The sequence below is a fragment of the Pagrus pagrus genome (genome assembly GCF_965226575.1).
Source record: "Pagrus pagrus genome assembly, chromosome: 13".
NCBI classification, from domain to species: domain Eukaryota; kingdom Metazoa; phylum Chordata; class Actinopteri; order Spariformes; family Sparidae; genus Pagrus; species Pagrus pagrus.
In genome coordinates this window covers 19768242-19782734 of record NC_140197.1, presented here as the reverse complement: position 1 = coordinate 19782734, position 14493 = coordinate 19768242, and the positions used below count along the sequence as shown (strand labels likewise).

At 42.3% G+C, this 14493-nt stretch overlaps 1 long non-coding RNA gene across 1 annotated transcript in view; it reads left to right on the top strand.

Moving 5' to 3' along the window:
• The window catches only part of LOC311267935, a 31456-nt gene extending 17796 nt beyond the window's left edge, over positions 1-13660 (top strand). Inside the window, exon 3 of the long non-coding RNA XR_014623891.1 lies at positions 13406-13660. This is a non-coding gene — a long non-coding RNA (uncharacterized lncRNA). The remainder of the gene's footprint in view (positions 1-13405) is intronic.
• The last annotated feature ends 833 nt before the right edge of the window (positions 13661-14493 follow it).

The window sequence follows — 14493 nt, the reverse complement described above, 5'->3', positions numbered from 1 at the left end:
TACCCGTGCACCAACCGCAAACTTCCCCTCCTCCCTCTCCTTCTCCGGCACACACTCAGCCGGATTCATTCTCTATCTCTTCCATATCTTTCCCTTTCTCTTACCTCTTCCTTCTCTCCTTCACCCTTGTCCTTCTTCCCTGTATCTCACACTGGCACGCTAACTTGTCAACCTGACTCCCCATTGGTTGTTACTCTCATATTTAGGTCCATATACTAGTAGCCATGCCATCCAGGCCCTGGGATTATCCTAGCTTTGATCTGCTGGCGAGCCACAGCCTAATTGGAAAATGTCCAGAGAGGAAAGGTGCTTTTGGTTGCTCCCCACTGCTTCTCCTTCTCTTTTGAGCTTCCCTTTTCAAAACAGATTTTTATCTGAGACTAACTGAGTTTATCATTATTCCGTTTGTTTAAATATAAATACATTCTGAATAACATTTCCTATCGAAGAATAAGCATTGTGCTTGTTAAAGGCTTGATGTAAAGATTAAAATTGTAGTCACAAAAAGCCTCTTTCACATGGCATTGGACCAGGGTTAATGTGCATGGGTGGCTGATTTAGAAGCATAGTCTTAATTCTCAAAGTAGTACAAAGGTTCCTTTATGAAGGTTATTACCCCAGTTTGCCACATGCAGGACCAGAGGAGCTATATAGCAACATTCTGTTTGCTGCAAGTCTTCAGAGATATTTAAATTTGTGAAGTCTGTGAGCTAAGCAAAGAGGAATTTGAATAACACATTTGAATGTGCTGCTGATTTGCCTTTCCTTCACTTTCACCTTTGTTTATTCTTAACCCTCTTCAATCTAATCCGTCCAGACCCATCTTTGTTATTCTGTCAGGCAATTGATAATAGAGGACAAACTCACTGCCACATGACCTTTGTCACAGTGCACGCTAAGATGAACCTTTGTAAGAGCATTACTACCCTCTTTGACTGGGGATGTTGAGGGTAATGCCAAGAAGAACATATTGTAACTACCAAAACCACAAAACTGTGAGAGTTAAACTATAGCACAAAGCAAAATCCTTTGGGTTTTATTTCTACTTGATAATCTTTAAAGGCAAGAGCTCTCATCTATTAGCCTTGACAGTTAAGAGTGATTAGCATAGTGATCCCAGACCACCAAAGGGGGTTAACGCTCTAATGGTAATAAGGACAAAGGTTGGTAATATCCCAAAGGCAAAAAGAAGCTGTTTGCAAAGCAGAAACATATGTGGGATGTTGATGTGTGTAAAGTAGCTAAGGCACAATGTCTCTTCTGCTGGGAATAGATTCTCAGTGTTTAAATCACTGTCATACAGGGTGTGGAGCTCTGACATTTGGAAGGAGCTTTGAATAAAACCTCTACTCCTATGTGTTGAAAGCCACGTGTTGAAACTGTGCCAACCACACCTTTCTGACATCAGAATTGGGGGGGGGGGCTGTGTCTGATGCTTTCTGTAACTTTCCTAAACTGACAATTCAGCATTCACACTGACTGCACACAGGGCCGTGCAGAGGTGAGAAAGGAACCAAGGTTTTAACTTCAGCTCTTTTTTAGTTCAATGTACAACTACTTTCATGGGAACAAAGAAGTGCAACACTGTGAATGCCTTACGGTTGAGAAAATGTAGCTGTTCAGAACAATTCGCAACACATTTAATCAGGGCTGGGTTTAAAAGAATCGTTTTTCTGACTCAAATTGATCTTCATCTGAATCATCCAATATTGATTCATAGAAACCAGAGATCGATTTGTTTGACCATCCATCAAACACTTCAGTTGAAGTATTGTGAGGCCCAGTGTGGGAAGATTCAAGATCCAAGGGCTGCTACTTCTGGGTGCTGCCACTGTGACACAGAGGTTGTTATGCAGCAACAAACATTGCACTTGATAGCAAAGTTGATGTATGTAGTAAGTAAGTAAAACTTACTGAAACATACTGAACAATGTGAGTTCCTACAAAGTAACACAATACACACTATTGACATCATGATCTTGATATATGTTACTTAGGCTACTATTTGTTGCAGTAGCTTGAATTTCTGATATTTCTTATATTTCCTTCCAGCGTCTTTAGGTGAGATTCTGTTGATTCTTTATTGTCATTTGAAACAACTCTGTTCCCTGCTAATTGTATATTTTATCAGTCACAAGTAATTAGCCTAGTTCAGGTTTTGTCATACTTTGAAAAAAGTCTCCTTTCTTAAAACCTGAATTAACAAAAGTCATACTTAGTACAGTAACAGTTATGTACACTAAGAATAAACTTTATTTTCTGTTATCCATACTAATACTTCTTATAACTTATAAAACTTTGGCTATTCTGCTCTTACTTGCCTTGAATTGTGTGATTCAAAGGCCTCAGAAAAACCTGCAGTATACATCATTGTTCATGTATTTTCACCATGTGTGCACTAGATGGCAGCATTGCCTTGTACCAGTGCACAATGATGGTTTACTGTTACATGTAAATGAAGTGTTTCATATATCCAGCTTTGTTTATTAACATAGTGAGCATTACAGTATTGATAATCAAATCAAATAGTATATGTAGTATGAAGTGTATGACATTGCAGTCCATGCTTATTAAATTATCTGCGCATACTAACTGAGCTACTAGATGGATCAGAGGAAATGCAATAACAGACTTTCTTAAAGCGACACTGTACCAGTTTTACATGTCAATTTACCATTCATACACAAGGAGTATTACACAGACTGTGAAAACCACTACAGCCATCCCACTTGAGTAATCTTGGTTTGGGCTTGGAGACCACAAATAGAAATCACTTGGAATATGAAAGATGCGACAATGACAGGGGGAGTCTAACAAAGGACATTATTGAATTGCATGACTCAAGTTTGGGATCAAGTCTTTGTGAAGCTTGAGCCCAACAAGGAATTTAAGTAAGGATTATGTCAGCATCTCATTGGATTGAATTTGATTTTGAGACTCAGCTTTGAGTCGAAGAGGTCGGTGTGTTTACCGGGGAAGCAAAGCTGTCAATCTGCTGTATCATCACTGCCGCTGGCTGTTTGTTTTGCAAACCAATCCGGAGAATATTTCATACGCATGAATCTGATATAGTTGAAATCCTCCAATGCGTAAGCTCCTATATGCTGCTGTGAATGGCTGTTTAAGTGTAAGCTACTGACAATTAACAACCAATAATACCAGAGTGCACAGCAGAGTGTCCCTCCCCCGTCCGCCTGGCCCATCCATTCCTGCATCATCCGACAGAGTCTGCCATGTTGGGCCCATATTTTCATAGTACCCCAGAACGGCTTAACCAAACACTGCCTCTAGAGAGTGCCTTTTACCTTTTTAGTGTCCACTATAAGTTGAGTATGAGACGAGGTGTGTTCAGGTGGTTGCAATCTGCAATTTTACGAAAAATTAAATCCATCTCACAAACCTCCTACCTTCATGGGAGTGCAATACTCATTTGATTTGATTTGAGGTCCCCTTTATTTACCAATTATGAGAATATTGTTTGCCAGTGAAAACTGAAGAACACAGCTCACTAGTCAGATCACAAACAATACTATAATTAGTACAAACCCTATGTGAATGATATTTCTATTTGGATGCCAAATATAACAGCCATTTATCTGTTTTGTGACACGGCCCAGCTTTCAGTTAACTTTGCAGCTCTGTTCATATGCGCTCTGATGGCTCTATGGTTATTACAGCTGATTCCTGTCCAGTAGATGGCAGTGTTGACTATAAATTGTAGTTGTTTTCTCCCACAAAATTGGATTCCTGTGTTCACTGGTTTATGCTGTGAAATGAGAAACATTTCTTGAGAAGAATGTCAATCATTTTCTCAAGCTTCTTAATAGACAGGAGCTGCTTGGCTGGTTGAACACAAAGTAAAAGCCAAATTAATTCATGATACATTGCATGAAAGTGATTTCTGAGAGTGTACTGGAGAGAGTTTCCCTTCCTGGATAGGACAAAGATGTACTTATGTACCAGTCTGCAATCACCTGATCAGATTTGTCTCTTGATTAATGTTTGGACTATTAGAACAGGGGGCAAATATAATTAATTATATTGTAACTAAAATGGAAAATAGGAAAGATGACCAAGCAACAATGAGTTGTTGCACTTTAAAACACACTTGTGTCAGCTCTCTGGGTCCCCAATAGAATGATACAGATGGAAAGTGTTATGTCCATTATTAGAGAAATATAAACTAATTGATATATTGTACTATAGGTTTGAAGTGACTCACTGGTTTTCAGGTCTTTAATCAACTGCCCATTTCTCCTTCTTCCCACAAACACAAAACAGAAAAGAACCAAGTAACTGTTGTGAGGAGATACTGTCGCTGATAGGCCATGAGTCTCTGATGATGGAAATAATATTCAACATATGAGGACAGTCGTTCTTAAGTCCTTCATATCCTCCCCCACTCCCTTGCAACTCTGGGTTGCTTGGCACTCCAGGATCCTTATGAGCAATAACCATACCTCATTTAAACTGTGGCGGTCCAGTAGCCATGCCAAAGTGCATATTGTGACTTCAATGTCTTTAATTTCTCTCCCTCTCTGTCTTTCTTGGTTGTCTGCCTGTCTTTGTATTTATCTCTCTTTTTCCTCCCTCGTAAGATATCTCCTGCTAGAATTCCTGCTTAGAAGCAAGTCAGAAAGAATAATAAAACCTCTGCTGTTGCTCTAAAAGAAAATGAATGAAGGAGAAAAAAATAAAAATAAAACGGTTGGTTATTTGCAAACACACAGAGACATGCATGTGCATGCACTCACACACAAATCAAATGATGAGCTGAGGTCTCCCCCGAGGGCACGAACATGGATTAATGTGCCGGGCGCGATTATTTCATTTATAACTGTCCTGGACCTTTTCAGATAAGACCATTTTTCAGGTTGCCATCCACAAGCACCTTTAGACTGCATCTATTAGCCTGCCAAGCACTCAGAGCTCCATTTAAAGGGCCAGCACCATCCCAATTTGTTAGCTTTTATTGTTTCAGAGAAGAGTCTAGGTTGTCAATGGTAAATTGAGTGCATCTGACTCCCAAACAACTAAGGTGCGAGTGTTTGAAGAAACAGAAAAATAATACTTTGGTTACTACAAAAAAATCTGCTATGACTAGGATTAAAAAGTGGATTTATCTTCACTCCTGTTTATCAGCCTGACCGCTGTTGCGATCCATCGAGGTGACCTCCATAGTCAGGTGTTTATGTACTGCAATGTTGACATACACTGTGCGTGCCATTGCTGGCTAGCTTATGGTTAATGTACAGTAAACTAATCTGACTGTTTGGGAAGAATAAACACTTGCGCAAGTAACAAGAGCAAAAACAAATGATCCCGCGGTCCAATTCGCTTCGCTAGTGGTATACACCCCATTAAAAAGAAACACCAAGCTATGTGACTCAGGCAAAAATGGTTCATGAACAAGGTAATGTTTCAAGTTTTATTCGTGCTATGTTTAGTCTTGATGAAGGTTCTCAGTCATCCAGGTCAAACTGGAAGTGAGCTGCAGGTTTTAAACCCTGTGTGGGTGTGTCCTTACAGAGTCGTTAAGGTCGTGTGTGAACTCTGAGATGTTTAGTCTTCTTCACTGACTACCTTCCTCGCTCTCTGACACTATCTTGCAAGTTAGGTTGACAGACGATAAAATGAAACGCACCGTTACCTTGAGTACATTTGTGGATTCCTCTGGGTTTGAACATTTATTGAAACGTATGGGATAATAAAAAAACAAAACTCAACAAAAAAATGTAACAAAGGTCGAGTTGTTTTTGGATATTTTAATGTAGAAATCTTGCATATCATGTCTTTAACATTTGTATAAGTAATTGCACTTCATTGCAAACCTATTGCAGTTTCTTTTATGGGGCTATGTCCTTGAAATGGCTGTGGGTTAATAAAATCATAACTGTTTAACTAACACCTCCACTGCTCATGTCCTATATACACCACACAGGTCCAAAAAATGTCCTTTCTTTGCTCTCTCCTGCCCCCGTGGGAGCCTCCCGCTGCCCCCTCTAAAACCAGCAGAGGAAAACAGTCCATGAGACATGCAGTAAAAGTAAAATGTAAAATGGCTGCCTTGGCTGGGATTCTCCTTCCTCAGCAGCTTGGTGCTCACTGACCCCATTAATCCAGGTGTTCATTCATCTACAGGACGATCCTCCCACAGGCCGTTAACGGCTCACCCCACTGTGTTTGCCCAGCCCGACCCTTCCCAGCCCCGGCCTTCTCACTCCTGCTCTACCCAATGTAATGGGGGGCTGCCAATGAGCTAAGTATGGGCAGCCATATAAATGAGCCTTGGTAAATGTCAAGCCTTTTAATACTCAGTTGTAATGCCACATTTGTTTTGTAGCCTGTCATTTGTTTTTAGAGTGAGCCAAACTTGTTAAACCACCCCCTCCCCCTGCTAATTTTCTGAGGAGTGAAGACAGGGATCCGGTCATGCAGAGAGAGAAGGCGCTATAACTTTATTGGAGGTTACGTCGCTGTCAGTTCAATACATTATTGACAAAGATACCTCAGCTCTCAAGGAAAGCAGCCTGTGAATAGGTAAGCAATAAAAGCAGTTTCTGATAGATTAAACTGCAGACTAGTGGACACTGCATACAGCCGTGCACAGACTGGGCTCTTGTTTCGATGTAGACAGGGTGAGCTTTAAGGGACAGGGGCGCTCATGTTGTCATCCTTTGCTCACCGGCTCTGACAGCAGGGCTAATATGAGGCCTCAGCTTCTGTCATTCTGACAATTCCCTGTCTCTTTCATATAAAGAGAATGATCATGTGAATTACAATGACAGGTATGTGTGTGTCTGTCTGTAAAAATGTGCTTGTCTGTTGTGTGTGAGGAGGTGGATGTGAGCTCGCATGCGTGGCTAATAGTCACTCTTGTGTGTGTTTTTGTTTGTGCCTGTGCGTGCATGTGCATGCAGACATGGTAATTTATGTGCAAACACATGTGTTTCAGCGACTCCACATGTTGGCCTGTTCACTCAGAGGTTTATATACAATCTCTGCCATTCTACAAGAGCCAGACGTACGTCACACCGCATTTCTCCTCGCTCGCTTTTTACTGCATTCCCACACGCAGAGACTGTAAAAAGAGAGTGATTTACACACATGTGCATAAATACAATCAATGCACTGTACCCCTACTGTACCGATTTGAAAGCTAAGTTAGTCCCAGGTTTCTTTAAGAGGGTCAGAGGAGCATGTTTGTTTTGCAAAATCTGTTAGCAGGATTGTTAGTACAGACCCCAGGGGGTAAGAAATGTGGAGTTATCCAAAAAAGAGTGCAAGTGCAAAACCTGAGGGATCATTGCTAGTATGTAAATTAAAACAAAATTTTCACCTGTTTGTCATATGAGATGATACTGAGGTCAATATTGGCACTGTTAGCTAATGAAGCTGGCCAGAAGACAGCAGTTTAGACCAGCAGTTGGAACAGAGGGGACAATGTGTGGGAGGAGAGACAGTCTGAAGAAAGGAGAGGGAGCCCTTATTATGTAGTGTGAACTCAGCCAAGCTGTATATCCAACGTCTGTCTCCATAAGCCCTGAGCACTTGCTATGTGTTCATCTACACCGAGCGATGCCATTTGTCCTTGCACACACACAAACACACACACACACACACATTCCCCTCAAACAGACTACGATAGCTTGTCTGACAAATTGAGCGCATTTGTTCACTGGAGAAATTTTCATTGAGCAACTGGGTCTTCTCTCCGTCTCCTGTTGTTTCTCATTCAGAGGTTTCCTCCCCTCTTTCTCCGTCTGTGGGTTGATTGTTTACAGCAGGAAGTGCCTGGCATCCTCTCACTTGGCATTGGGAGACAGTGACTTGGCTGGTGCTGGTAGCCCAACATCATTCACAGTCCCAGTGCCTGCTTCAGTGTAATTCATGTGCTTTTGGGAGACATCCTTACCGGAATAGAGAGCATTTTTGTTGATTATTCCGTCTGTTTTTGATTACATCCTGGCTGGCCTCGGAGAGCAAGCGGACAATTTAGCTATCATTCCTAGATGGGTTAATGGGGCCCAGGCTGGAGGTTTATGTTGGGGTTCAAAACAGTAGGTTGGCCGAGATTTTCAGTTGTTACAGCAATGAGTACTGCATACAAACGGTTGTGTGGTATTTCTCTTTCATGTATGTGTGCAAACATGCAAGCTCTAGTGCCTAGAGGTGAGAAGTGAAACTGGATGGATTGCCTTGAGATTTAGGCCACACATTCATGACTCCCCCATAATGAATTGTTATAATTTTGGTGATCACCAAAATAACCAAATTGGCACCTGTGGGCAAAATTTGGCCCGCCATAATGTTTGATTTGTCCCACCAGATGTGTCTTTACCAAATTAAGAAAAATATTAAAATATGAATTGGTTTTTGCTATTCTATTTTCTTTGGCGTTAAAAATGCTCTTTAAAAACGAAGGATCCCTAATTAATGATTATTTTTTATCACACGCATAGTGGATCCCAGTACCATTATTGCATCATAACAATACAATACAATACAATAGGCGTCGGCTTTTGGTCCGTGGCAACCATTAAGTTTTAGTTTTGCTGCTCTAGCGCCATTGTCAGGTAAAAATTTCAATTAATGCTTTTGATTTTTGATAAAATGCCAACAAAACCAATCACATTTCCATCAACTTTGGCTGGACTTTGTTTTAAGTGTCTACAGTAAATAAAAATATGATTGATAAACCAATTTAGTGACAGTTTAGGCCCTCAGAAAGTATTAAAGGCTGCCAGCCCGTCCTATAATCCCAAAGCATCAGTTTTTGTTTATCCGAGGTATTTATTTTCTACAGAAGCCAAGAACAGATGTGGGTGCAATTATTTATTTAGTAGATTTTAATCAGAAGAGAAATTTCTTCTGTATAATATATACAATGTATAATATTGATGATAGATAATTGCGACTCTGGCCGCCAAGCTTCTTGAAACTGTGTCCAAGGAGTTATCATTAACCAAGACTGTTCAGTTGTGCTAGCCTTCAATCGATGCATATTAAACATAATTAAAATGTGTTGCTGATCTGATAGTAATAACTGGTTAGAACTGAAGTGGCGATGACGTCAAAATGAAAAGGGTCTTTAAAAAGGATTCCTGAATATAGCCTGTGCTAATTAGCTTACGTTAGCACACTTAACTAAGCTATGATGGTGATCATGGTAAATATTATACCTGCATAGCATCAGCATGTAAGCGTTGTCACTATAGTCATGTTTACATGCTGGCGTTTGCATTTAGCTCATAGCCCCGCTGTGCCAAAGTACAGCCTCGCAGAGCTCCTCAGAGCCACCAGCAGGGCTTGCTTTGACAAAGCTATAAGTCATCAGATGTTTAATCCATCTCATGACTGTTTGGCCTGGCCTGTCCCGGTTGTGTGTCCAGCTGTGATGTCAGACACACTGTAAAAGAGGGGATATTGGTGTCTTCATGGTGCAAACAGAATTTGTGCCCTTTGACCCCTGAGATGGATGTTGCGTGGTCTGAATAGTGCTAGCTTCTGCATAAGTACTCCAATTGCTCTCTGCTGAAGTGGTAAGCCTTCTGGGGCTGTTTGTGCTGGGTAAGCTTGTATTTCCTTGTGCATGCACCACCTGTCAGCACGCAACACAACTATGTGTGTTTGTGCATGTGTTTATATGTTCATTCATGGACCTTACAAGCCATGACTAGTGGCACAAGTCAGACCCAGATGTTGTTTTTCTACTGTATAACAGTAAGAGGTTGGCACTCTTATTAAGGAGCTTTAAGATGGAGTAATTGTATTCCAGAGCGTTTGTGCTAGTGTGCGCTTATGTTAGTGCATGAGCGTACATGCAAGTTTCCCAAGGGGCTACCTGATCCTATTACATTATCCAACGCACATCAAAGGGTTAAGCGCTGTCTGCCTCTATAGTCATTAAGCCCTCTCTTAGCCACAGTAAATCAACGCTGTGCTGGCAACAGCTGCTCTGATCACCTATTAAAACTTCCATAATGTGCCGTGTGTACAGAGTGGGGCCTGTAAGCTGACACTGGCCAATAGACCTCCAGATAAAGGCCATCTTGAGCCTCTGATCTGGTTCCTATGGTCAGGATAGTGAGGGAAGTGGAGCTGAGCGGGGAGAGATGACAGAGAAGCCTTGCCTCGGGGCTTGAAACCATGCAGGATACTAAACAGATATGCCCCGTACTGTAGATGTATTTATATCTCAAGTCACCAGACGAGGAGATGTTATCATGCCTTTAGCCCAGTTGGTTGAAGTCTTTAAAACTTAATATATTCAAAGCTGGAGATTTTCTGGGCAAATGCCTGGTAGCAGCTGAAAAAACACTTTATCTGATCTTGTGGGAGCTATACATTAGAGCTGAGTAAAAGAATGCATTGTGCACATGTGAAATGTCTCTTAACATGCTTAAAATACCACTGTCTCGAAATTAAACATTAACATTTCCGAGAAACCGCAGCCAAGTTGGGTTTGCAGCAGAATACTCGCTTTTTTTCACCCACTGGTCTGGTCAAGGAAATTGTGTGGAAATCAATAGCAGGGCTAGCTAGCTGGACCACTGTCAGTCTTTACAGAAGCGCACACTCAGGAGGCCCGTCTCCATGGAGACACAAACAGGGCATGAGACTGCCCTCAGGTGAAGTCTCTGTGTGGCTCCGCCAGCTGAATTGGTCCATTTAGGTTTCATTTTCTTTCTTGTCTATATTTTCTCTTTCTCTTTTTCTTTCACTTTCTCCCCCACCGTTCAGCAGCAGGCCACGAGCCCGACTTTTCTGTCTCTTTCTTTCATTCATTCACTTTCTCTTTCTCTCCCACTGACAGGTAGCAGGGCTAAAATTCAAGAGAAGATATAAGGTGGAATTGGGTCTCTGTACATAACAACTGTCACAGGCCCATTCAGGGGGATGGATGCTGATCTGCCTCTGCGAAGGTTGCAGAGATGTTTGTCAGCTGATCTCATAGCGCGGCCCATGCATGCTGCGCTCTTCCCTCTCCTCCTCTCTCTGACAGAATTTCTTTTCACCTTTTCTTGTCCTCACCTCTGTTTGACATTTTCTCTAATTTCTCCTCCTCGCTCGCATGCGCGGATTGTTTTGCAGCCTCTCACCTCTTTATTAAACAAGCCGTATATGGCGGTGCCTCTGTTTCCCGCATCACAAGGTACATTTAGCGCTTTGAGTTTGTTTCCAATTTAGCACACACCAACCCCGATGGATTTGTTTGAAGAAAATGAGCGATGTCTCCAAAATGTCTGATCAAAGCTTGGCTTAGTTGCCCAGGGGCTTCAACTCATGTTGATAAGATGTCCAAGTGCCAGTCATGGAGCTTATGACTGCCTAGTATCTAAGCAGATTGTATATTTTTAAAGTGCGAGATATATTCGAGGAGGAGAGGAGAGTGGAGCCATCCAGTGAAGGACATGGATGTGTTTAAGGGCTCTGGCAACCAGCGCTGGGGACCTGGCAGCTGGGCAAAATTCTTTTATATCCTGCTATGACTGGCACTTTTATACACACACACAGGCATGCATGCATGAGTGCATGCTCTGTCTCTCTCTCTCTGTATGTCTCTCTCTTTAATACGCTCACTCACCACTCGTGCCATTATACACGCTGATATCCCTTTTCATCGTGGGCGAGGCTACTACAGAGCAAGGCCAGATAGGAGAAAGAGCTTCTGTGTGTGTGTGTGTGTGTGTGTGTGTGTGTGAGGCAGCTTAAACTGCTGCACACATGTGTCCTCATCACCCTGAGAGGTTTGCGGTGAATGTGCAACAGTGAATCAGTTGTTTTCGACCACCTGCATACCAGGATAGGGGAGATTTTCCTCTCTGTGTATTTTTTCTTTCTAATTTCTCTCATTTCTTTAAATCAGGAAGTTTTTATTAAAGAGCACAATAGATCAGCCTGACCTGTTAATCAAATGTACCCAGAGTTTATTCCTCAGTCTGATGTTAAAAAACAGGGAGCTTTACTGGCGTCCCGGTGACTTTTCAGCACAAATATCCATGTTAGTGTTAAGTCAAACTAATTTGTTGCACCATATAAATGCAATTAGCTAAAAGGGAAGAGAACAGATGCAGGGAAGCGGGGATGAGGCAATTATTTAAGCAATATTTCGCCTGCACCATCTGATGAAAAAACATACAAATTAAACCAAAAAAGAAAAATGTCCATGTAGGGAGAGAGGGGGATCTGTAAGCCTTTATACAGTGGTGCTCTGGCCTGATGTTTGTGGATTTTTGCTATTTCATCATTTATCACTTTATCAAAATGACTACATTTAAAGGTTGAGATTGTACCAGGCTTTTATAGTGGAAAAGTTCCCCCCCTTCTAGCATTTCCCTGTGGTATTACTGTTTGGCGCCGCTGCCGCAAAGAAAGCATTAGCAACATGGCTACTGCTAATAGCCAGGCTTCTGTCCAAGGCAAAAAACAACCGTAAGAATCCCAACTTGACCCTTACAAATCCTGATGGCATGAACACCGACAAAGGAGGTCTCTTGATAAATGGGAGTGAAGATAAATCCACTTTTTATGGCCGAAAGGAAAAGGTGAACGGCTGAGATCAGAGCAGAATCTGATGTGACCCCAACACTTGATCCAGCTCTGACCAGCTGAGCAGTGGCTCCTCCCCACAAAACACTCTGCAAATGTAATGTGTTTTGTTTTGATAGAGAGCCCCTGAGCGGCAGAAATTGCATATTGTCATTAAGCTAGTAGAAAAATGCCAGTTTAGAACCGTCTCAAGTCCCGGTGGTAAGGAGAGACACAGGATTAGCGGGGGAACGAACTTTGAGACAACACTATCTCTATCGAATGAATGCTAGTTCGCTCACTCTTGTTTTACCTCTACCACCTCACCCTGTGTGCCTCCTCCATCAGCTGGGTTCTTTTTCTTTTTTAGTGTAGCGCTTCCACGGTTATTCCAGTTGTTATTCCGTTAATCCACCGTTACCTGGGAAAACAATGCCTCTTCCTGTTTCACTTGCGCAATGGCAGACGTGCTTCCTTTGTGCCGTAATTCGTGCTTCATTTTTGCTGGGAAAAATCGAGCCCTATTGCAGGCTGAATAGCAGGCTGGTGACATTTCCTATAGCCATTACACTGTGCAATCAGTATTTTATGCAGAATGGTATTTAAGCAAAAAAGTTGTCTATTGCCAGCTTAAATGTGTAACCTACTGTGTTGCTGGCGTTGTTAATCATTTGATATTTGAAGAGGCACTGCTATATGACACACCCCTCGTCATGCATAGACAAGTTGAGGATGAAGACACACTGATGCCAGCTCACATATTAGCACTTGTATAGACATGAAGGAACATATAGAACCAGACAGGCCCATAGTCCACCGGCCCTGTGCAGCAGCTATTGTATTGTGATAAATGGAGTGTCTCCTGTCCCTGTAGCCACGGGGCCCTGCAGCGGTCCACTGGGAGCCCGGGGATGCTTGGTGGCCTTTCTCCCTGGTTTCCTGTCTCCTGACTCAGCACCAGCTGTGCACACCAGCAGGAAAAAGAACATGCAAAGGGTAAAAATAATTCACTGGAGATTCATGGTATAGTGTGACCCCAAGGCAGTCAGTTAGACAATAGTCTTTCTTTTACCTGACAGCAAGGAAGGATCATCACGCTCTGTGGGATAATGGCTCCTTTGGATGATGTCATGTTGGAGTAGAATATATGGGGTACTTAGAGAAAATGTGCCATAATGATGAAAATGCTGTACGTTTTGTAATGACATAGTTTAAAAGCCTTGTTTCATTGAAAAGATGTTTGTGCCTGTTTATTGTAGATCATCTGGATATGATTGTCGCTTGTTTAAATCACCACAGAACTGCATCGCATACGAAAACACTTAATCAAAAGCTGAACTTGGCAAATTTGTCTTGCGGTTTGAAGACAATCTCTGACAGTTGCCCTGGCTCACTCTTTACCCAGAAGCCACTCTGGCATTGAAGGAGCCTGAGCTTTATGGCAACAATGGCAGGCGTGCCAGCGGAGCCAGGCAGTCATCGTGGTGTCGACCACGGTGGGCTGTCAGAGGGAGCTGTGTGGCAGCGCTGTGCGGTTGAAGCGCCTGCTCTCTCCATAATGGAACAGCTGTTTGGAGCGCGGTGCGCCAGGGCGCCGGAGCACAGAGTAAATAGAGGAGAAGAGCAATGTAAACAGAGATGGGATGGAGGGAGCTGCTTCCCTGCTACCGTGAAAGGGGGTAAACACCCCAGAGAACTAGACAGAGGGGTTGTCGACACAGGAATGCACAAACAGCACTACACAGGAAGGTGTGGAAAGAAAGAATGCAACAGTAATGCTCTCCTCTGGCTTCATGTTCCCATACAATACCTGACCTCTATATTTTTTAGAGATAATTACAAGAGTTTAGACAAGAATCTACCTGTTAACAAGCCCAGTTTCTCACATTTCAAATCTTAATTTTAGTCAACCAAATGTCTTAATTACATTTGATTTTGGGTGCAACTGATTAATCAAGCCTG